This window comes from Myodes glareolus, chromosome 15 (assembly GCF_982192425.1).
Source record: "Myodes glareolus chromosome 15, mMyoGla1.1, whole genome shotgun sequence".
Classification (NCBI taxonomy): Eukaryota; Metazoa; Chordata; class Mammalia; order Rodentia; family Cricetidae; genus Myodes; species Myodes glareolus.
The window spans coordinates 58608964-58632609 of NC_142040.1; the positions used below are offsets into that span (position 1 = coordinate 58608964).

The following is a 23646-nucleotide window of genomic DNA, read 5'->3' on the forward strand; positions in this document are numbered from 1 at the left end:
GTGGCAAAATATTAATGTGTGTGTATGTTTGAGGGGGCAATCTTCTGAGGTTAATATTCCCCTTACTATAAAGTATATAATTATAATTACTGAAAAATGCTTTGTAAACTCCTCAGCACCTCATTCACATTTATTTCCATTATAATTAATGGGTTGGTTGATAATACAATAAAGGCAGTGCCTTATAGAGTATAAATTTATTATTTGATAGGTCTAGATGTCACAGTAAAAACTGAGTTGCTTTGGTATGAGACTATTGCTTCGGGTCTCCTTTATGTCTGAGAGATGGAGTGGAGAGTCTTTTTCTTGTATTACCTGCGTTTACAATTTGTTACCAAACAATTATTCAAGAGTATGTTATCTTTGCGCAAGCCTTGATTTGATCATAAGGACAAAGTCCTGTTTTCCATGTTCCAAGGATTATGACAAAGACATTATGAAAATTATAATTTAACTACTGTCCTCTTTACTCTATGTCCAGATATATAACTAGACTCAACTCAAGAGAAATTTAGTATACCTCAGAATTAGGTGCAATACGGAAAAATAAAATATCAATATTTTGATGACTAATAATAACTAATAATAACTAAAACCTAGAAAATAGATTATTTGATGGATTACTAATCTGGTAGATCACTCTGTAAATATATGTGTACTACCAGGTTGAGTTCACTGATTTTAGCTTACAAATGAAAACATGTTTTTCATAAAATCAAAAAATTAGACTGCTATTAAAATAGGATTTATTATTTATTTTTATTTTCCCAGTCAATTATTTGTTTTAATATTCAATAACAAAAGTATTTGCTATATGAGATCAAAGAAAAAATTTAAGTAAACTATAATAGAAAAAATTGAAACTCATAAAAACATGAAATAAAACTTTAAAAATCCTGCTTCTAGTTATTAAAGAAAATTGGTAAACATAACATTAAGAGATATTGACATCATAATGTGAGTACCCTTGTTTACATTAAGATTTATGAAAAGAAGAATATAATGGGACAGAAGCTGACACTGTTAAATTGTGGTAGTTTTATTTGGAATAAATTTGGTTCCACTAGAATGACATTCTCTAGAATTTCTTATTTCCATTATTTCAAATATTTTAGGCTGCAAGAACCTATTATATGAGATTTGAAAATCAAAAATGTAGCACACAGAATTTTTAAACATTAGTGTTATACGAGTTTTCAATACGAAAGGACTAATGTTATTGTTTTATAAAATGGAAATAAAAATAACACAATTTAAGAAGATAGTTTAAAATACATAAATAATTTGACTAGAGAGTGTAATACTTCAGTACGAAAAGCAAATTATCATCTAGCAACAAGGATGAAGCCTTTGCTAAAAATGGAATAACTTACTATTCAATCATGGAATAAAAAGGGGAGATTATTGTTGCATTTTAACAAATAACTACAATATTAGAATTATAATGGAGATTTATTAGTAGGGATTCTAAATATGCTAAGGTAAGGACTACTAAACGACTGAGTCAGCAACTTGCCAACATAGAGCTTGTGCACAGTCTAGACCTTAAAAAAATTGCATTTTTCTCAGGAATTCCCATTTACTGGAAAAAAAGCAAAAGAATATATTCTGCATTAAGAAACAAAAACTCAGAATTCTGAGGAATTCTATAGAAGTAAAGAGCAGAAATCATTCTTAAGGTATTTTCCTTCTTTTCACTCATCGTCACTGAAATCCTAAACTTGTACAACGTAGAATGTTTGAGTACTCACATAATCCTAGTTACCACAGGCTAAAATACAATAGAGGTGGATATTCCAGCAACTGAGTAACGGATAGTAAACAATGTAACTGCTAATAGCATGGGGTGAAAATAAGAACACTAATACAGTTTTTGAGCCACATTTGAAGCACTCTTTATTACATACTAGCCAGGACTATGGATACTGACCAAATCCATTTCCAGTGTATGGTACTAAATTACATTACACAAAGAAATAAAAAAAAAACCAAAAGATTATACACTTCCCACCTTCATTCAATAAGGAACAAACATACATACTAGTGTACTTCCTGCCTACAGACTCCATGCCTACATGTGATCAGTCAAACAACCCATGCAATTGGTGCAACCAAGCTTTTTTAACAAGTGAAAATATTGCATTTGTTACATTACAAGAACAGCCCCCAGCATTCCAGGGTGTTATTGTCCTTGGACAAATGTGGCTTATACGTTAGAAACATTTTTGTTTTGTGGCTTTCTTAATCTTTGTAATTTAAACTTAAAACTTAACTTTAGCCATCCCAGTAATCTCAAATTTCTTTAAATGGTGACAAAGTAGGCCACTAGCTTTTTATTGTTTGTAGCATTTCTTATTTGTATAACGGAGACTATGAGATGTTAATAATTACTTTGTTTGAAAATAATATATCTTTTGTGATATGATCACAAATATTCATTACACACTAGAAAAGGAAAAAAGAACTTAAAGGCAATTATAATTTATCTGTTTCAGAGAAACAGTATCTAAAACATGCATAACAGATCATTGTGAACACAGTGGATAATGTCTCAGCCACTTGATCTTGCAAAAATGAGAGATTAGTTTTGACAGAAGCATGTTAAGAAAATATGCAAATTGCTAGTGAATTTTAAAGTAATATGAAGGTGAAGAAAAAAGTCAGAAGCAAAATTATTTTTCCCTGTATCTGCAGAAATAAAGTGAAAGAATCAATGTTTAGATTTTCAGAAAAGTTAAAATATAGAAATATAATAGATGAATAAATAGGAAGGAGAACATGTGGTAGTGTAGAATTAAATTAAGACAGTATCATAGGCAAATATCACTTGCCTTTTCTTAAAACCACCATTTTTTGTAATACATGCAAGACACTGAAAAGAGCTGCTAAATGAGAAAAGAAAAACAAATGAAAATGCTAAATTACCAAATACTCAAACTTTGAAAAATCGTAGCTATAGATTTACTTTGTATTTCACACTGAAGATTTATCAACCCCAGATTCAGAACACACACACACAAACACAGACACATACATATACACTTATACACACACACACACACACAAAATACATACATACATACACATACACACACACTCACACATAAACACACCTAAACACATACACACACGTATACACATATACATGCACAGACACACACACTACACTAAAACACCCACAGATACACACAAACACATACACATGTGCCCACACAGGCACACACACTTATTTTAACAGCAGCTCTTGTGAAGCTGGTGTCTGTTGATTTGTCTCATACCTTATTACTAAATCAGCCCCTGCCATTCAGGAAGTACAGATTTGAGGCGTGAATAACTAACAAATGCAAAGACATCTCCGGCTGCAAAGACGTGTGTGTGTGTGTGTGTGTGTGTGTGTGTGTGTGTATCCCTACTTGTAACAACAAAATAATTTGATTATATAAGCATAAATATATGGGAGCAATCTGAGACTGCATGGGTAGTAATAATAAAGAGTTAGCTGTTTTGATACAAGGAATCAAAATTTCCTTGTATGTGCCTCATGAATCACAGAAGTTGAAGATGTCTTTGCATTTCTTAGTTATATTTACAGCAAGCATGTGTTTCCTGCATGGAACGGGCTCGGATAACAACTTTGGAAGAAATGTAGTGGAAATGATTTCTATGTTGTTTCCACCTAGACATTATTACTCAACTATTTACATGGGCATATGCAACCTAATGTATAAGCTTCATCCACTACAATGCTGAGCATTATATTGAAGTCAAGAACATTATTCAACCAAATAAGTTTTGATTTTGTTTTCCTATAACAAATAACGCAGGTTTTATGGCAAATCTTTGACTGAATTACATATTCTTCCTGTTTCTATGTATGTTCATTCATCAGAACTTTTATTATTTTTTAATAAACTAGACATGGGAAACTCTATCTTATATTCACACTAGAGTATCTATGATTTGAAAATTAATTGACATCTGTATTGTTTCAATTACATAGGTACTCAAAGTTTAGTGAAGCAGATAGATGCAAATACCCACAAATAGGAATAGTGAAAATTTACAATAATGTGAGACTCTTTGGCAAGAGTGGACATGTATATGTACCTTCAGATTTAAACACTTTCATTATTATCAAAATGGGAAGGAGAGAAGAGGGATTCACTGGGTAAAGAAATGATGATGAGAAGAAATAAACTAAGCAGATAGAAATTTTTATTATTTATACCTGTGAAATCTCTTCAATCAAGTATTTTCTATGTTCCCTAAAATTGATATTTATAAAACTTTAGATTTTAAGCAGAAAGTATGCTGTCTTTTGATAAGAGATGTATAAATAAGGAACTGAGCTGAAATCTTTCAGACTATTTTAAAACAAATATTTTCTTTTGTTTTTGCTTCAGGTGCCTTGGTGGTAATTTGAAAGTATATTCAGACATTACATACACTTTAAATATAATATTTTTTTTATTTTTATTCCCTAAGGTAAAAAAGTTATTTGCATATTTCCCTTTCCAGTTAATGACTGAAGTGCCTCTGAATAGGCATTTCATGTAAATTGAATTTTCTGAAGAATGCATGATGCTTGCTAAGTAAAAACAAAAAGTGTAAATGAAAAAAAAAATCACTGACCTTATTCGTTTTGTGACTGACAGTAGTAACTTTTCCAGGTAGTGCTACATCTTTGATGATGTAGTTTAAAGGCATTCTTTGTTAGTTATGAATAAAATGCATCAGGCATAAAATTTTTTCTCTAGTGTGGGAAGAAATGAGCATTATGTTTTGCTTACAAAGTTTATTAGTTTTAATACTGTAGGAGAAACTCTCTCAGTCTGAACTCCATGATTTGCCAAATTAAATGTAAAAATTAATGTAACGGTAATTAAATATATAGTTTCTAAATGATCTTACAGAGAATTAGGTTCGCAATTATAAGAAGAGTTTTAATATTGACTAAAAATATTGTCAATACTTAAAAATAAGAATATTTTTCAACATATTGTAATATATAAATGTAAAACTTCAGTAGTCCAAATTAATAGAAAACTAAACTAGCTTTCATAATACCCTTATATTTTATGGTTGATATATGCATAGGTCATTCCTTGCTTCGAAAAAATACAGAAATACTACATTTGAAATCTACAATTAAAACTGATATCTGTTGAGTGTTCCCTGAACCACTGGATTTCTCTGTGATAAATCAATCATCTGAAATGTTAGATTTTGACACCAGCACCCTAATAGTTGATGTTTTTGTTTGTTTGTTTTTCTTTCTTACTTTCTATTTTTACTATAGGGTCAAGAGAAATGCAATCTAGAAAGTTGATAAAGTATTTGATAAAACACATTATAATGTATTATTAGAGGAAGTTACACATCTGATGGATGCCTAGGCAGAAACTAGTGAGTAAATCTGTTTAAAAATGAATACATGAAATAAATAAAATGTATCCTGAGAAACATAAAAACATGTAGGAAATCAAATCAAACACAGTCATATATATCCATAAATTTAGGAATATATTAGTGGATCAGTGAATTATTTAATTTTCATTACCTGAAATTTGAAAAATGAACACTTCCTGTGTATCATTCCTTCTAACAATATGAATTTAAATAAATACTCAAATTGTATTGTATGAATACTCGTATATCTCAATAAAATTGTAAAACATGTCTTGTTTAGAGTTTTATTGCTGTGAACAGAGACCGTGAGCACAGCAACTCTTATATAGGAAAATATTTAATTTGGACTTGCTTACAATGCCAAAGTTTAGTTCATTATTCTCATGGCAGGAAGCATGGTAGCAGGAAGGTAGACATAGTGCTGGAGAGGTAGTTCAACTTGTTATCTCCCTCTGGACTGGCAGCAGGATGTGAACTGGCTTGAGTTTCTGAAACCTCAAAGCACAGCACCTACTGATGCCCCTCTCCCAACAAAGACATGGCCCCTAAAAGCGTCACTTTATTTGGACATAAACAGGCCTTTTACCATCACACTTCAACAAGTTAAAAGAATGTTGCTTTTCAACTAAATAAAGTAATGCAAATATAAATACCATCCTACAGATATTCCTAAATAATGAATGAAATAATGGATTTCCCAAAATTTTCCTTAAAGTGATCTCAACATGAAGGAAGGGTTATGGGCAGGAAATTCTAGACTTAGCTGAGATTCTCTTGGCATTTGAATTACCCTGGGAGACAGAAACTCAGATATCTTTAATAGTATGATGAGTATTACCACACTCTAGGATAGGTCCAATGTCAGGAGTACTTTAGAAAATATATATATATATATATATATATATATATATATATATATAAAATCACATGCAGATAGGCAGATATACGACAGAGAAAAAAAACACATGAACTTGGCTAGATAGGGAGGAAAGAGGTATCTCAGAGGAGTTGCTATGGGGTTGAATATGATCAAATACACTGCATGAAATTCTCCAAAATTTAATAGAAATATTAATTTTAGAAAGTGTCCTTAAAATATAGAACCATGTAAAACAGTCAAAACTCAATTTAAAATATTAGACAATTCTTTTAAATCTTCTTAAGGAATTAGATTCATATTTGCATACCTCAAAATTAAAATTCTTGTTTTGAAATACAAACAATCATAAAAGAACTGACTAACTCATGTGGAATAGATGACATAGTTTTACTTATTTTTATTGCCACCTCTGATTATTACTTTTTGTCACATTTCACTCATGAGAACTGTACAAACATTTGGAGACATCTTTCTGATTATAATATACTTTTTTTGTGGAAAGAGTACAAGTCAGTAAGATTAACTTCTCTTAATTTTTCTCAAGCACAGCTCAATAGGTTCACTCTTGCAGTAGAAAATATGGAAAGCTATTTCTTTCTACTCTGTACCTCCTGTTTGACCCAGTTGAAATGCTTCCTGCAGGAGATAGAGTGCTGAAATATTACTAACAAACAATAGGAAGAAAATAGAAATGTTAAAAAGGTCAAAGCAAAGCCCATCAGTAATGGTTTTACTGCTCAGTTAAAAATTGTCTGGGGACACACTTGGTAGGATCAGCCTCAGCATAAATTATAGAATTAACAAGGGATGGGGTTATTCAGGGAATTGCGTGAAATGATAATGAAATACTTGAGAAGTTTTAATGATTAAATATTCCCCAAGGAAAACTTCTGCTGAGCAGTCATTAAAAGTATTCCCTAACATATCTGAAGAATTTTTTTTAATATTTCCTCAAAGCCTCAAAGATATTCAAATGTGAATAATACTCTTTCTAAAAAGGTAAGTAATGACACCTGTAAGGGGAATTGTAGGAACAGTTATTCCTGAAGACTCTTGGTGGTATATCAAGACTCTTTCAAAGAACAGCCAATCTTTTTCCCTTTTTCTGTATAAAGCATACATATTCAAGTGATGGTTAAATTCAAGCTTGTATGGAACGCTGTTTGCTCTGGACCTTTTGTGGACAATATTAATTTATTTTTGTAACAATTTTGTTTTTATAATTCGAAATGGGGAACTGAGGCTCTATTATACAGTGTACATACGTGTTTTAGTTTCCAAGTTGGGAGTGAGAGTAGATAGACTTAACTTCACAGTACGGATGTCTAATTATCCTCAGTGGTCCCCAAAAGGCCAAGGCATTTTTCCACTTTATAGAAGAGATAAAATGTTAAAAACCCACAAGATTATGTCTGAATTTGGCACTCTGGATAATGACTAATAAAATTGCTTACACTTTAAATTATTTTCTGTCACACTGTTACCACTTAACCTGAGAAGAACACAGGCATTTACATTCCAAGGGCAGTCTGAGATTTGAATTAAACATAAGTGTACACAAGAAAGGCATCCTGTGATGTTTTCCAGGAAGTCAGCTTCTAAGCACTTATTAACTAATATATTTTCTTGGCAGATAAATGGCAAACAGAAATGCACTCTACTGTGGAGAGAAGAAATGGAGTCGAGAGCCAAGACATCAACATTCTTGACTTGATTACAGCAACAACTTGCATGACCTTGAATGTTTCTGAGCTGTGTTTTTAAATCTTTCTCAATAGGTTTTACTGGCTCTCCCTTTTTGTTTACAGTCTCCAAATTATTTTAAAAGGATATCATTGTTGAGTTTTCTGTGCAAAGATCACACATCCAAACTAACCACATTTAATTAAAATATTTCTTCAACACAGAAAATATTTTCATCCTATTTATTTCCCTTATCAGCTAAGGAATAGTGATGGATACAGAAAGAGGGGCTTTACGGCTTCATGATGCAGAGAATATGAATCATTCTATGTTATCATTGTAGGTTCACTAAGCTTTCCTTTTGCAAGGTTTCTCAGTACTCCACCACTTAGCAGGTCGCATCACAAATACATGATGATGGCAGCTTTTGTAAGTATTCAAGTAACTCTGACATGACTACTAGGGATATACAGTATTGGAACATTGGCTGCTATTTAAAAGACTTGGAACTTCGTGTCATCCATAACAATCTACAGGGGGCTGGAAAGATGGCTCAGAGGTTAAGAGCATTTCCTGGTCTTCCAAAGGTCCTGACTTCAATTCCCAGCAACCGCATGGTGGCTCACAACCATCTGTAATGAGGTCTGGTGCCCTCTTCTGGCCTGCAGGGATACACGCTGACAGAATATTGTGTATATATAATAAATAAATATTAAAAAAATAACAATCTACAGTCCTAGAAAAAGAGAAGCTTGGAAGTGGCCTGATATGGTGTCTCTTTACTCCCTAACCGTATATGTTGTAAATTTACTGCAATTTGGTCTTTGATACCATAGCTGCAGTGGTCACATTAAACAAATCCTATCTGATTGCAAAGAAATCTGTTAACAGCTCCCAGGAAACAACTTTGATGAAAAATAGACAGTTTTTTCCATGTCAGACAAAGATTAGAAGTGATTTGCATGCTCAGATAAAAACCAAGAAACAACTAATTACAAATCTACCTCTAAACAATATCCACTACTTGAATTAGCCATGATAGTGACTTGAATGCCTGGTACTGTAGACCACCTCCCAGGCATAAGTTGTGTATAGCATTCTCTTTACCAATCATGTCGTTTGGCTGCTTCTTGTCACTGATCAGGATTCTGCTTTGAGAATGCCCTTTCCTTTTAAGCACAGCCTAATCACACTTCTCTTTCACTATTTCATCAGAACATTTTATTTATTTTGCTAGTGTTTAAGTTACTTTTCTATTGTTGTGATAAACATCATTATTACCAAATCAATTCCCATATTACTTCAAAATATAGCATTATTAGGTTATTCATAACAATCTCTCAGTCTCAGACACAAACCTCTTTTCTTTTAAGAGCCAGTATGGGCAAGGAAGAGTAAGAGCAAGCAGCAGACATGGCAGCAGCAGCATGAAGCCTACCGTTCACAACTTCAAAGAAAAAACAGGATGCAGAGAGGGGAAGCTAGAAGTAGGCTTTTAATCTCAAAACTTCCTTCTAATGGCATACTGCATTCAGTCAGAACACATACTGTAAACCTCTCCAAATACCTCCAAATTTAAACTACCAGAAACTTGGGTGTTTATTGTTACTATTAATTTCCTCCATTCTACTATATAACATGATTTGTGAAAACAAATGACTTAGACATAACTAAAAATTCCTAATAGAAAATATTTTACATCCCAGATAAAATAATAGAGGAAATAAATAATATTGGAAGATTAATGACTAACAGATATATAATGTAAAACATGCAGGATTATCTGTGACACTAATAAATTCTGACATTTCATTCATACACACACACTTATATTCACTGAATATGTCTGAAATTATTGCATCAAAATAAAGACAAAGAGAAAACTAACAAACCAGCAATGATAAAGTCTCAAGAACAAAATCTGAAGTAGGCAGTGGGGAATTATAAACAGAATTGAAATAAGAAAACATATACGCAAAATAAGACAGAACAGAATAAAAACTTTAAGACAGAAAAGAATAAAATGAAACGTGAGCTTTAAGTTAATGATTGTTTGCTGGCTAATATGAAATAGATTGATTTTCTAAGTCTAACTTTTAGTGGAAAATCATCTATTTGCAAGACACTATAGCATTTAAGTTTAAAGAAATCTTTACACAATAATTACTGAAAGAAGTTTTCCATTGGGTCAACCCATATTTAAAAGTTTTATTTTAAAAAAGACTAAAAAAATTACATTTACTCAATTTTAAATTAAACATGTACTAAATAGTATAAAAGGAAACATTTTCATGAAAGTAGCTGTGTTTTGCTATAAATATTTTATATTTGTTTTTGGTTTTGTTTTTGTCGTGACAAGGTTTCATTATGTGTACTTCAAGCTGGCCTGAAACTTACTATGTATATCAGCTTGTCCTTGAACTCAGAGAGACTTAGCTATTTTTTCACACCAAGTCCTGTGATTAAAGGCATGCAACACTATAATTGCACTTAAATTTAAGTAATTTTGAGTAATCCATTGTTTATAAAATATTATATAGTCAGAACCAAATTTAAAGGACAAGGAAAATACTATAATTTATTTGTTTTTAGTGTTTTTATTGGATGATTATATAGCTAATGGATTCATAAAATTGGAGATTTCATATCAACAATTAAAACATTAGTTTTTTTATATTTGTTGAAATATATAATAAAGATTTTATGAGTTTTCATTTCTTATGCAATATTTACTAACTTTCCCCACTGTTATAATCAATTTTATATTTTTTTTCCATTTAGTGTATATATGTTGTCTAAAACATTTCCAATTTTATGAATTATAATGTAATAATGTGACATTTATATCAATAGAAAATGAATTTTTCATAAACTTGAAATACTCCATTTTTACAAGTTATAAACTATTTCATTTTTACTTGCAGGGGGGATTTACTAGGATTTAGCCACCAATCTACTGTAAGGTGTTCATCCAAAGAGGATGGGATCCCCAAAACCAGTACATGCAGTAGGGATAAATCCTGGTGCCACCATCAGTGGCCCCTCAGTCTGCCCCAGCCAGGCAGCTATCAACCACATTCAGAGGGACTAGTTTGGTCCTATACTTGTTCCTTCCCAGTCTGGCTGGAGTTAGTGAGCTCAAATAAATTGTTTCAGTGGGTGAACCCATCATGGTCTTGATCTCTTTGATCTTCAGCTGGACTTTGGGAGCTCAGCCTGGTGCTATAAAGGAAGAATTACAGTTATTACAATATTTATGGCTACTTTATCATAACTAAGGAAAACTATAACTATCAATTTCTCAACTCCATCAAAGACTCCAGAAGGATATACAGAGACATCTCACTGCCTGGATAGTCTCCCAAAGTTCTTCTGTTCTGTTGGGCCATCCATCTTCAGCCTCCAGGCCCAAAGTATCTGACAAACCTTTTCATGAAGCAGGAAATTTCAAGACAATCCCACCTATGTTGGTAGATTGTCAGTCACTTTCTTTCGTATCCTGCAAAATTATACATTACATCTTCAAATGGGCTGGACAAACACAATATCTTTATCAAGAGAAGAAATATACATATACACAATATAACAAAATTGACCTTAAATTTGTATCAATAAACTAAGATCCATCCAAATGCAAATTTCAATAGCATGTCTCCCTTTAAATGTAAAGAAACATTTATAAACAATATTTGGGAATATGGGCATAGTTCTTCTCCATACTGCTTCCTGCTATTTATTGGGTGAAGTAATTTTTTGGTTACTTAATTTCACAAAGACCTTTCATGTTCTCATTTTCTTTGGAAACAAAACAATAACATTTTTTCCAAAGCAATCTATTTTTAGACCCATATTATTAAATCAAGATACCTTTAAAATATATATGCTGGTTTGACTTAGCAGCCAATACAATGAAATGTCTCCTTGTACTTAGCAGCCAAAAATTCAAAGAAAACACACACACACACACACACACACACACACACACACACACATATATATATATATATATATATATACATACATGTGTGTATGTATGTGTATATATATATTCTCTTTGCATATTCCATTTTTACATGGCTTCTTTTTCTTTACTCCCTTTAATCTCTGACAGTTTGTATTCTGTCTCTTTAAAGACTTTAATTTTTTTAATACAATTTGTTTCTTTTTATAACTGTCTATACTCTTTTTCTTCTCTCTTCCAGGCCTACATACATTTTTAAACCACACTGTGTCTCATTTAGATGTCTTTTCATCTGAATTTGGTTTATTGTTTATTTGTAACTCTTTACTTTCCAGGAAAACTTCTTAAAATGCTAAGCGTTTCTTAAAAACTTTAAGTGCATCATTGGTACAGGAACTACGACACTCCTTGCTTGCCCACCCTGTCTGACATGGTGGAGCTGCTTGCCGCCTCCGAGAGTCATACACAGTGCCCCATCTCTAGGCACACAGCCTGTCCATGTTGCCATCAAGGAATACATGGCACATTACTCACAAACCCCATTCACATGCTCATTCTCCTGAAAGAGCCAGAATTCATGCTGGTAGCATGGTCAAGAAAGCCGGCATTTGAAAGCTCTGGTGTTTTTGTTTTTTTTTTTCTCAGTTACCACTGAACCAGGATTAATTCTAAGTGAGCTGCAGAATGCTGACATCAGGCAAAGCAAATTTGGGGAAATACAATGTGACTAAACTTTGTTCTTTGCTGTCAAGAATTTCTTTTCTAGCCCTCTCAGTTTTATGTGCATTTAGTCCACCATTTTGTCACTAATTTGTACAAGGAGCTTTTTGTAGGAGAAGGTTGCTTGTTGGTCCCAGCTGCCCAGAATCAAAATAATCACACAGAAACAATGCTATTTAAATAACTGCTTTGCCCATTAGCTCTAGCTTCTTATTGGCTGACTCTTACATATTATTTTAATCCATTTCTATTAATCTGTGTGTCCTCACGTGACTGTGACTTACAGGTTAAAGATCTGTCTTGCTCTGACAGGGCTATATGGTTTCTCTCTGACTCAACCTCCTTCTCCCAGCATTCAGCTTAGCTTTCCCGACTAGTTCTGTTCTATTATTCCTCTGCTATAGGCCCAAAACAGTTTCTATTTATCAATGGTAATCACAGCATATAGAGGGAAATCTCACATCAACTATTTAACCTTAAATTAACAATTATCATATACCTGGTATAATTTTTTTTAATTTTTCAATTATCATTGGAGGTATAGTTCCGTGTAATTTTAGGTTTATCCATGGAGAAAATTATTCTTAATTGTTAAAAAGCCTCACATATCTAAAATTAGCTCCATAAAGGAGATTATGACTATTCCTACAGGAAGATCTATTGTGATGAATATTAGAATAGCTAATTCTATGAAATTATATTGGAGCTCCTTTTCTTTGTGCATTCACCCTCCTACTCTGTTCTCTGTGGGTTTTATGTACAGAAGTTTTATCCATTAATTACAGCATCTCCAGATTTCTATGATCCATTGTTACAGGATGAAATCTCCAGAAATATGTTTTACTCTCATCTTTAACATGTATGGTAATAACTGCTCTGTTCATATGCCCATGTAGTCCTCACTGGGAAAAAAAGCTTCAGAGTACTTTAAGCCTTGGAAATAAATTTTGGTACCCTTCTGATAAAAAAAGAAATAGAAAAAAATTCCCCTATAGGGTCTGATCTTTGTTGCTAGGAGCTTACATTAGTGTGTCCCCAAAAGACTGCATATTTTAGCACAATTTTTTACATTTTGGATAAGCACTTGCTCAATAGGATATCTCCTGTAACTTTATAGATCTTAGCCCCTCCTTATTTTTAAATCATTATTTGTATACAGAATAAGAACTGTGAGGATTCTGACCTTATTATTTTCATTGACATTGTAAATAAAAAAATCAATATAATGCAAAGTTACTTTCTCAAAGAATCTTTACCTTCCAATCCCCACCAAAAAATACAAGTAAAAACTCAGTGTTGGTCATAACACTTGATTTCTTTTCTGTGTTATACTAAAATCTATATTAGTCTTGCTCTAATGATACCTTTGATACCTTTGTATGTTGTCATATAAAGGAAACATAATAAAATGAAAAGAGAAGAAAAGATAGAAGAGTAATACAAATGGAGAAAGAAAACTTCAAAATTTGAATAAAAATTAAAAACACATGAAATATAAATATCCTACAAAAATAGATGTTTTTTTCAGACATTTAGTTTTACATTGTTATTGTATTATTCTTTCAAAATGATATTCCATTGGCAGAATTTAAATTTATTTTTTCGAGTACTCAAAGACAGAAGTCAAACAACTGTTTACTCTAGATAACACTTTCTCCTGTCGTTTTCATTCTCTAGTGGCTAATTACCTACATTACCTATAGATTTCTCCAGCTTCTTTCAAAGTCAACACACTGCATGTACCTGAATATTATTTATTGAAGTTTTTATTTTTCAGCTAATGAAAGTTTTTTTTATCTTAGAATTAACTAACCTGAGATAACCTCTCCATTATCTAAAAGTCTATACTATCATTTTATATTAAAAAAATCACTTTAAACAGACAAAGTAACGTTGGGTCTCTTTTTATTACCCTTAAGATAATTGGAGTATAAGGATAGCTAGGATTGGGAAACCAAGGGAAAACTTAATGTGCATTAAGTAGCATGTTCCTATCATATAGATTAATGGAAAAGCAGCTCTATCAAAATGGGTAGAGTATTTTCCTAACTACCCTCTGCGTCATCAGGGGAAGAGTATTTGCCAAGATGGGTGTCAAGCATTACCCCTGAGATAAGTCAGGCATCCTAGGCCTAAAAATATCCTTCAGATAAGACTAGGTAGAGAGTAGGAACCTTTGCTGGGAAGGGAGAGATGTTGCTGAGATTTTGGAAAAAGCTTCTAGATCATGAGAGACTGTAACCTTGACCAGCTAACAATGACTTCCAATAGTAACATATCCAGAGGTTCAAGAAGAAATGTATATTCAGTTTAGGAGACATTACTTTCCTTGTTTTATGCTGTCACAAATTATTGGAAAAGTACTCAGTTTTTAAAAATAGAAAATTTTCCTATGTTCAGAGTTTAAACTAGAATTGAAAACCTATATAATGTATATCTTAGTCATTGATCTTTTGCTGTGAATTGACATCATGATCAAAGCAACTCTTAAGAGATTAAAGGTTTAACTAGGGAAAAGGGATGGATTACAGTCAGAAAGTTAATTTGTTATTATAATGTGTAGAAAGGTAGAAAGAAACAAGCAAAACACTTGAAAAGTAGTTGGGGCTTATATCAGTAGGGGGGAGAGAGAGAGAGAGAGAGAGAGAGAGAGAGAGAGAGAGAGAGAGAGAGAGAGAGAGAGAGGGAGAGAGAGACTGAGCCTATCATGGATTTGAAACCGAAAAGCCCACCCCCAGGACTTCACTTCCTTTAGGACCAGCCTCCTAATCCTTCTCAAATAGCACCACTCCCCACTGACTAAGTATGAAAATGTATGTATGAATGGCCTATGGAAGCCATTTGTATTAAAGCCACCATAATGGGTATTATATTGGGAGACTGTTATGTGTAGCTAGAGTTCACAAAGGAACTGTCTTTGGATTCTAGGTCTTCAACTTGAATTTCAGATATAAGCACGTTTATCTCCTGCATCTTCAAAGATTTCTTTCTTTCTTTCTTTCTTCCTTTCTTTCTTTCTTTCTTTTTTTTTTTGGAGATGATTCAGTCCCCTTCTGATTGCAGAGGAATGTCTTGCCTTCTCTATTCAATTTCGTTGGATGTTGCGAAGACACTATTTAATATTATCTCCATCCATGGCTATTTGTTCTTTTGCTCTGAAGTATCAGTTTTGTCAACACTCTTTTGTTAACTGAAACTCTATTAAGATATCTAGCTATCTTCCATTAAGGGATTTTCACAATTGATTTCTGCAGGATGTCTGAATAGCTGATTTGATAGCATTTTGGTATCTGTCTGTCTACTTACCTACCTATTATTTGCTATTTAATTTTTTTGAAATGTTTGGATTACTGGGTCTTTAAGTTTGTTTCCTAATTTTCTGAGAAATCACCATACTGATATCTAAAATGACTGTACCAGCTTCCACTCTCACAAGAAATGTAGGAGTGTTTTCTGTACCCCACATTCTCCAGAAAAAGTTGTCATCAGTGTTTTTGATCTTGGTCATTCTTACTGGGATAAGATGGAATTTCAGAGTTGTTTTAATTTACATTTCTATGGTGCTAAGGATGTTGAACATTTCCTTTAAGTGTCTTTCAGCCATTTTGTATTACTTAGTTGAGAGTTTGCTGTTTAGATTTGTACTCCATTTTTTTTATATTGGATTATTTGTTTTAACAAATGGTGCTGGCATAGCTGAATATCAACATGTAAAATAATGAAAATAGATCTATATCTATCACTATGCATAAAACTCATGTCCAAATGGATCAAAGATCTGAACATAAAGCCAACCACACTGAACTTCATTGAAGACAAACTGGGAAGTATACTTGAACACATTGGCACAGACCACTTCCTTATTATAGCCCCAGTAACACAAACTCTGAGGAAAAAAATAAATAAATGGGACCTCCTGAAACTGAAAAACTTCTGTAAAACAAGGTACATGGTCAATAAATCAAAATAGCAGCCTACAGAATGGGAAAAGGTCTTCACCAACCCTACATCAGACAGAGGAATAATCTCCAAAATACACAAAGAACTCAAGAAATTGGTCATCAAGAGACTATGTTTTGAGAGCTGTTTCTTCCCATTTTATAATCATCTCTAGGTTCAGGATTAAAGTCATGCACCATGTGGTTTCTATGGCAACTAGGATCACTCCTGGGATTAAAGGTGTATGTCATTGTGGTTACTGAGAGTAAAGGTGTATGTTACCATAACCTGGTCCGTAAGGCTGATCAGTGGGACTGTTTATTCTCATATCTTCAAGTAATCTTTATTTATTAAGATCAAATGCTACTACAAGAAGGTACAAGAATCAAGAGTAGGAACTATATAAGCAAATACATACATAGTACATACTGAACTTATGACAAGGTACAGATCAATTTCTAGTGCTGTGACTGTTATCAAATAATTGTAAATATTATGCATGTATTTGGTATTTGTTTATAAGAGTGTGTGTATGTGTGTCTCTGTATGTGTACATGTGAGAGATAAAGAATTGTTTTATAATGCTATAGGTACACTTCCCCAAACTAGAGAATAAACAGTTGAAATTTGTGTTACCATTTTACTTGTATTTTAATAAATAAGACTTACCTGAGGATCAGAAAAATAAAACAACCATACTGGCAAGCTTTATCGACCAGGTAACAATAACACACACCTTTAATCCCAGTAGCCATACTAGCTTGTCATAAAAACCAGGAAGTACTGGTGCATGTCTTTAATCCCAGAAAGAGAGAGGAATATAAAAATGGAAGAAGATAGCCAGGTGTAACCAATTCAGCTATCACCCAGACTCGCATCCAGGGATTTAAGTTGTCCCACTCTAACTCTGCTCCACCTGTGAGAAAGAATGACAGGGCTAGTCCTGTGGAATCAGAGTTGCAGAATCTCAATGACTTCAGGGTACAGTACTATACCCAAAAGGAATATTGGTCAAGGTCTACTACTTACGCTGTATCAAAATTCAGAATCCTTGAATCAGATCAAAAGCTCATTTTCAATGGAAAATTGTACAAAATGACACAATGCAGCTTTAAATGCCACTAAGGAAAACAAAGAGGTAATGGAGAACCAGGAAAGATAGAAGAGAGAAATGTGTCTTTTTATTCTTTTGGTGGACATGCTGCAGTGGTGAAGGGCAGACAGATATGGAATGACTGAGAAATGAGTGGGATTGAAGTTCATGATATAAAATTCCCCAAGAATCAATAAAAATTGATAGAAAAATTAAGGTTGGGATTTTCATTCAAACATATATGTGTATATTAAGAGCCTAATGATTTTTAGTACATACAAGTTTCAAAATGAAATGATGAAAATATAAAAAATTAGCAATATTATATTTATAGATGAATTTGTACTAGAAATAAACCCAATTGTGAATGCTATTCCTTCTCATTTAGGGCCCATAAACTTGGAACAGTGCACCATGACAGTAAAATACATTCTTATTAAAGTGACTTTAAAATGATGCTATCAACATTGTTAATTAAAATTAAAAAATCATTCTCTCTTTAGTTGCAAAAAGGAATTCAGAGTTGTTATCCCTGTCTCATTGAACTAGAGACATAAAAATACAATATATAATAATTAGCATCACATGAGAATTCAATATCACGACAACACTGTAGTTTGCTCATGCTGATGTAAAACATACCTCATGCTTCATAGGAAATAAGACATAGAATATTTTGAACCAAATATGAGTACTCAAAGCCATGGAACACAGACTTAAAGTTACCTTAAATATCCTGCTCCACCACAAACAAAATTATATTTTTGAGGCCACAGCACAAAGAAAGCATTAGAAAATGAACTGATAATGGTTGTAGGGAGAATGAAGTAAAGCAGGGAAATATATTATCTATGTTTTAGTTGCAGTTCTACAACATTCTTTGCTTGATTGCTGCAGGCATAAGTTTGCTGCCTTTAGTAAATTACTTCAGGAGTTTTATTTAGCAATAAAAAAGGTTAAATTTAAAAGTGTTTGAAAATATGTGGCTATCCTCTCACAACCTCACTGAAACTCTGAAACACAGCCTGCTATAATACAGAGAGGACCAAGAGCTTGATATTATACAGAGAGGACAAAGAGAGGACCATGGGAGAGGACCAAGAGAGCAACTCTAAAGCACAAGCTTGACTGTACAGAGTGGAGCAAGAGAGTAGAGCAAGAGAAGAGACTAAGAGAGCAGGCTATGAGAGATATCAGGGGCTCCCACAGACACAAAGATTGACAGTACAGAGCAAACCAAGAACAGCTCCCAGACTCAGACAGGCACTGCAAGGATTAGACCAAGACACAAGAACACTGCTGTCATCAAGTCAAGGAAGAGATGGACAGACACCAATCCAAGAATTCATCCAATAACGTACAAAGCAACATGGTAACACCAAAACCCAGAGGTCATACCACAATAATGATCATCCTAACCAAGAAGAAGCAGAAGAGAATGTCTTTAAATTTAGTTTTATGAAGATATTGATGACCTTTCAAGAGGAAAGGAAAAACAAACAAAAAATGAAAAAAAATATAAATTCATCCAAGCAACTCAAGAAAATGCAAACAGGTGAAGCAAACAATTCAAGACTTGAATACTGTATATAGGCAACAAAGAAAACAAAAACTTGGAGATTTCTGGAAATGAAAAATCTGGTAAATGAACAGGAACTACAGAATCAAGCATAACCAAAAGATTACAAGCGATAGAAGAGAGAATCTAAGGTGTTGGAGATGCTAGAGGGAATTGAATAATTGATCAAAGAAAATATTAACTACAACAAATTCTTAACACAAAGCATCCCAGAAATCTGGGGCGCCATGAAAAAAACTAAGCCTAAGAATAATAGGAATAGAAGAAGGAGAATTCCAGCTCGAAAGCACAGAAAATATATTCAAACAAAATCATAGAAGAAAACTTGCCCATCCTAAAGAAGGATAACCCCATGCCCTATTAAGGTACAAGAAGCTTATAGAACACCAAATAAACTGGACAAAATAAAAAAGGTCCCCTTGCCATGTAGTAATCAAAATGTAAACCATACAGAATAAAGGAGATATTTGGAGAGCTGCAAAGAAAAAAAGGTCAAGTAAACTATAAAAGTAGATCTATCAGAATTACACCATTTTTTTCCAATGGAAAGCACACAGGCCTGAAGGTCCTGGGAAGATGTGCTAAAAACACTAAGATACCATAGATGTAAGCCCAGACTACTAAAACCAGCAGAACTTTCAATCATCATTAATGGAGAAAACAAGATATTCCATGACAAAACCAGATTTAAACAATACATATCTTCAAATCCAGCCCTACAGAAAGTACAAGAGGGAAAACTCCAACCCAAGAAAGCTAACTCCATACAAAAAAACAAAGAAAACAGATAACCCCCTACCAGCATATCCCAAAAAATGGAAAACTCACTCTATCTCTGAAAACTAACAGGAATTAGCAACTACTGCTCATTAATCACTTAACATCAATGGACTCAATTCATCTATAAAAAGATATAGGCTAAGAGAATGGATATGAAAACAGGATCCAGACTTCTGTTGTGTACAAGAAACACACCTCAACTTCAAAACAAACATTAACTCAGAGCAAAGTGTTGGAAAAAGATTTTCCAATCCAATGGACTTAAGAAATATGTGGGTATAGCTATGTTAATATTTAATAAAAGAGATTTCAAAATAATATCAAACAGAAGAGATGAAGAAGGATACTTTATACTCATAACAGGAACAATCCATCAAGGTGAAGTCTCAATCCTGAATATCTATGTTCCTAATACAAGAGCACCCACATTACTAAAGTGTAAATTGCACATCAAAGTTCACTCACTATTAGTAGGAGACTTCACCATTCTACTCTCATCAATGGACAGATAAATCAGTCATAAATTTAAGAGATATGAGAACTAACAGATGTCATGACTAGAGTAAATTTAACAGACATCTTCAGAACATTTCACCCACATACAAAAGAATGCACCTGATTCTCAGCATCTCATGGAACTTTCTCTAGATTGATCACATACTTGGTAACAACGCAAACCCTAACAGATGCAAAAAAAAAATGGAGTAACCCCCTGTATCTCATCAGATCACCAAGATTTAAAATTAGAATTTAACAATAACACTACTCACAGAAAGCCTACAAACTCATGGAAATTGAACAGTGAACTATTTAACCACCCCTGGGCCAAGAAAGAAATAAAGAAAGAAATTAAATACTTCCTGGAATTTAATGAAAATGAAGGTACAATGTATCAAATCTATGGGAAACTTTGAAAACAGTGCTAAGAGGAATATTCATAGCACCAAGTGCCTATATACATAAAGAAAGTAAAAAAAAACCCTTCACACTAGTGACTTAACAGCACACCTGAAAGCTCTAGATCAATAAGAAGCAGACTCACCCAGGAGGAGAAAGGAAATAATCAAATTGAGGGCTGAAATCAATAAAATAGAAACAAATAAAACAATATAAAAAATCAATGATATGTATTGGTTATCACCAACTTTTGTGTGCCACTACAACACCAAAAAGGTTATGACTGGATTTTACTGAAGATCACAGGAAGTCATATCAATGTTGAGTGTTTCTCTCCTTAGGAAGTTTGAATAAAACCTTCTGGTTATGTAAAATACAGACTTGAAAGAGTGTGAGAGTCAGAGAAAAAGGGAATTTGTTACTTACTAGACTATGTCTGTTAGGAATGTAAGAAACTACACAAATAAAATCTCAACAATATGATTATCTAAACATGAAAAGAACAAGGATAATAACAAAAGACATACCTGTGGGAAAGCCCACAAGACCTCAACCCTATGCAGTAAGCTAAAGGTGAATAATGAATACTGATAATGAAAAATGCACAGCATAGAACCAAAGAAAGATCACATGAACTCTTTGTCCAGTACCAAAGGGTCAGTCCTACAAACATACTTACAAATAACAACCAGACTGGACAGATTCTATTCTATTCTATTAGAATATGAAAAAAAAAATGAATAGGCTATATATAGATTTCAAAGTGACCAAGGAAGAATATAAAGGGTGAAGTTTAGAGTAAAGAAATGTAAGGAGAAAATGAAATGATGCAATTATAATTTAAAATAAGACCAATTTGAGTTTATAAAATTATATGATTGATATCAGATGTAAAGCAAGTTCAGGTTTCCCTTTCATAGTTCTTTTTCTAAAAATAGAAAGAGTTTTGTGATTAAAATTCATTTTGCTTATTTGTTAGCATTCAATTTGTTGTGTTGCAATAATAAAAAAAACTGTCATATAACTCATGACAAATTTATGGGCTACTTGAATTTAAAGGGACCATCTATCAATTCTTCTTTCTATATTTGACAAATATTTGTGTAGGAAAATAAGTAACTGCCAGTGTTTATAATAAATCTTATTGGTTAATTAGACATATTTTAAAACATAATGTGATATAGTTACCATAATCACAGCAAAACAAGACATATATAATTGTTATGAATAATAAAATATGTATTGATTTTTATTACATTCTTTTAAACCTGTGCTATAAATGTTTTAGGCCAGTCTTCCTAAATTTATTTAAGAATATAATCTAATGTGATCCATAATGATTCATTTACTAATCCCTCCAAAATATTATCCTGTAAAAATAATTAATATAATGGTAATTTTAAAGTTATTATCCAAATAATCTTATGAAATGTATAGTCTTTTATACAAAAGTCCTTGCAAGCCAAAATATATATTTTATTCCTCAGTGAAATATGATTGATTTTACTATTTTCTATGAAAAAACAATATTGAGTTTTTTATTATTTTAAACATTATTAATTAAATAAATAAACTTGATATTAACCTACAGTTAATTTTTCTATATTTAAAGTACATGATTTAGATATCGCCTAAGGAATACAAACAATTTTACAAATATTACCTTAAACAAAGATAAATTTAAGAAATATACAAATGAACAAATAATGACCTCCCCACATATTATGAAAGCATATTAGCCCTCTGCTCTCTTTATGACTCAAAGAGACCATTGACCCCAAAATAAATTTTTCTTTATAAATAAATATAGTCATTCTTTCAGGTGCTGAAATCAATGTGATAGGGAAGTGACCAGAAAATATCTCTATTCCTTACAAAATAACTATTTGCTAAATTTGGAGTTAGAAGCATCAAGAGCAAAGTTTAGAGAGATTGAGGACATATTTGGGTGCTTTAAAGAACAAGTGTATTTCTTTGGGTTCACCTTATTACTTAACTTCTCTAGGATCATGAACTCAATGGCATTTGTTTATGACTAGTATCCATTTGTGAGGGAGTATATACCATATTCATTTTCTTTGAGTCTGGGTTACCTCACTCAGGATAGTGTTTTCTAATTTCATCCATTTGCATGCAAAATTGAAGATGTCATTGCTTTTTACGACTGAGTAGTACTCTAATGTGTAAATACGCCACACTTTCTTTATCCATTCTTCAGCTGAGGGGCATCTAGGTTGTTTCCAGGTTCTGGCTATTACAAATAATTCTGTTATGAATATAGTTGAACAAATGCTTTTGTAGTATGATTGAACATATTTTGTATATTCTCAAGAGTGGTATTACTGAATCTTGAGGTAGGTTGATTCCCAATTTAGCAATATTATTTGTTATCCTATAAAACAGAGATATTCTTTAGGGCATGCTATAGATTTCAATTCTTAGGACAAAGACAAGTATCAAGTTCTCAAGTAAAAGTTATCCAGGGTCCAACCATTGAAACGAAATTTGAATAAGCAGAAACAAAATTTACAACAATAAATAAACAAGAGCCCAAATCAAGAAAATATTGAAACAGCTTTACAGCATAAAGTACAGTAGATTAGTTTTTAATGAGGTACCCACAAATTTTTCACTATTTAGGTATATGCTAATCAGAAAACAAAGCCACCCAAATGTAAAGTATAGTCACATTAAAAAAGAAATGG

The 23646-nt window shown here is 32.6% G+C and overlaps 1 long non-coding RNA gene across 1 annotated transcript in view; it reads left to right on the forward strand.

Moving 5' to 3' along the window:
- Positions 1-8031, forward strand: part of LOC125397722 (uncharacterized) — a 103290-nt gene extending 95259 nt beyond the window's left edge. Inside the window, exon 4 of the long non-coding RNA XR_007231141.1 lies at positions 7923-8031. This is a non-coding gene — a long non-coding RNA (uncharacterized LOC125397722). The remainder of the gene's footprint in view (positions 1-7922) is intronic.
- The last annotated feature ends 15615 nt before the right edge of the window (positions 8032-23646 follow it).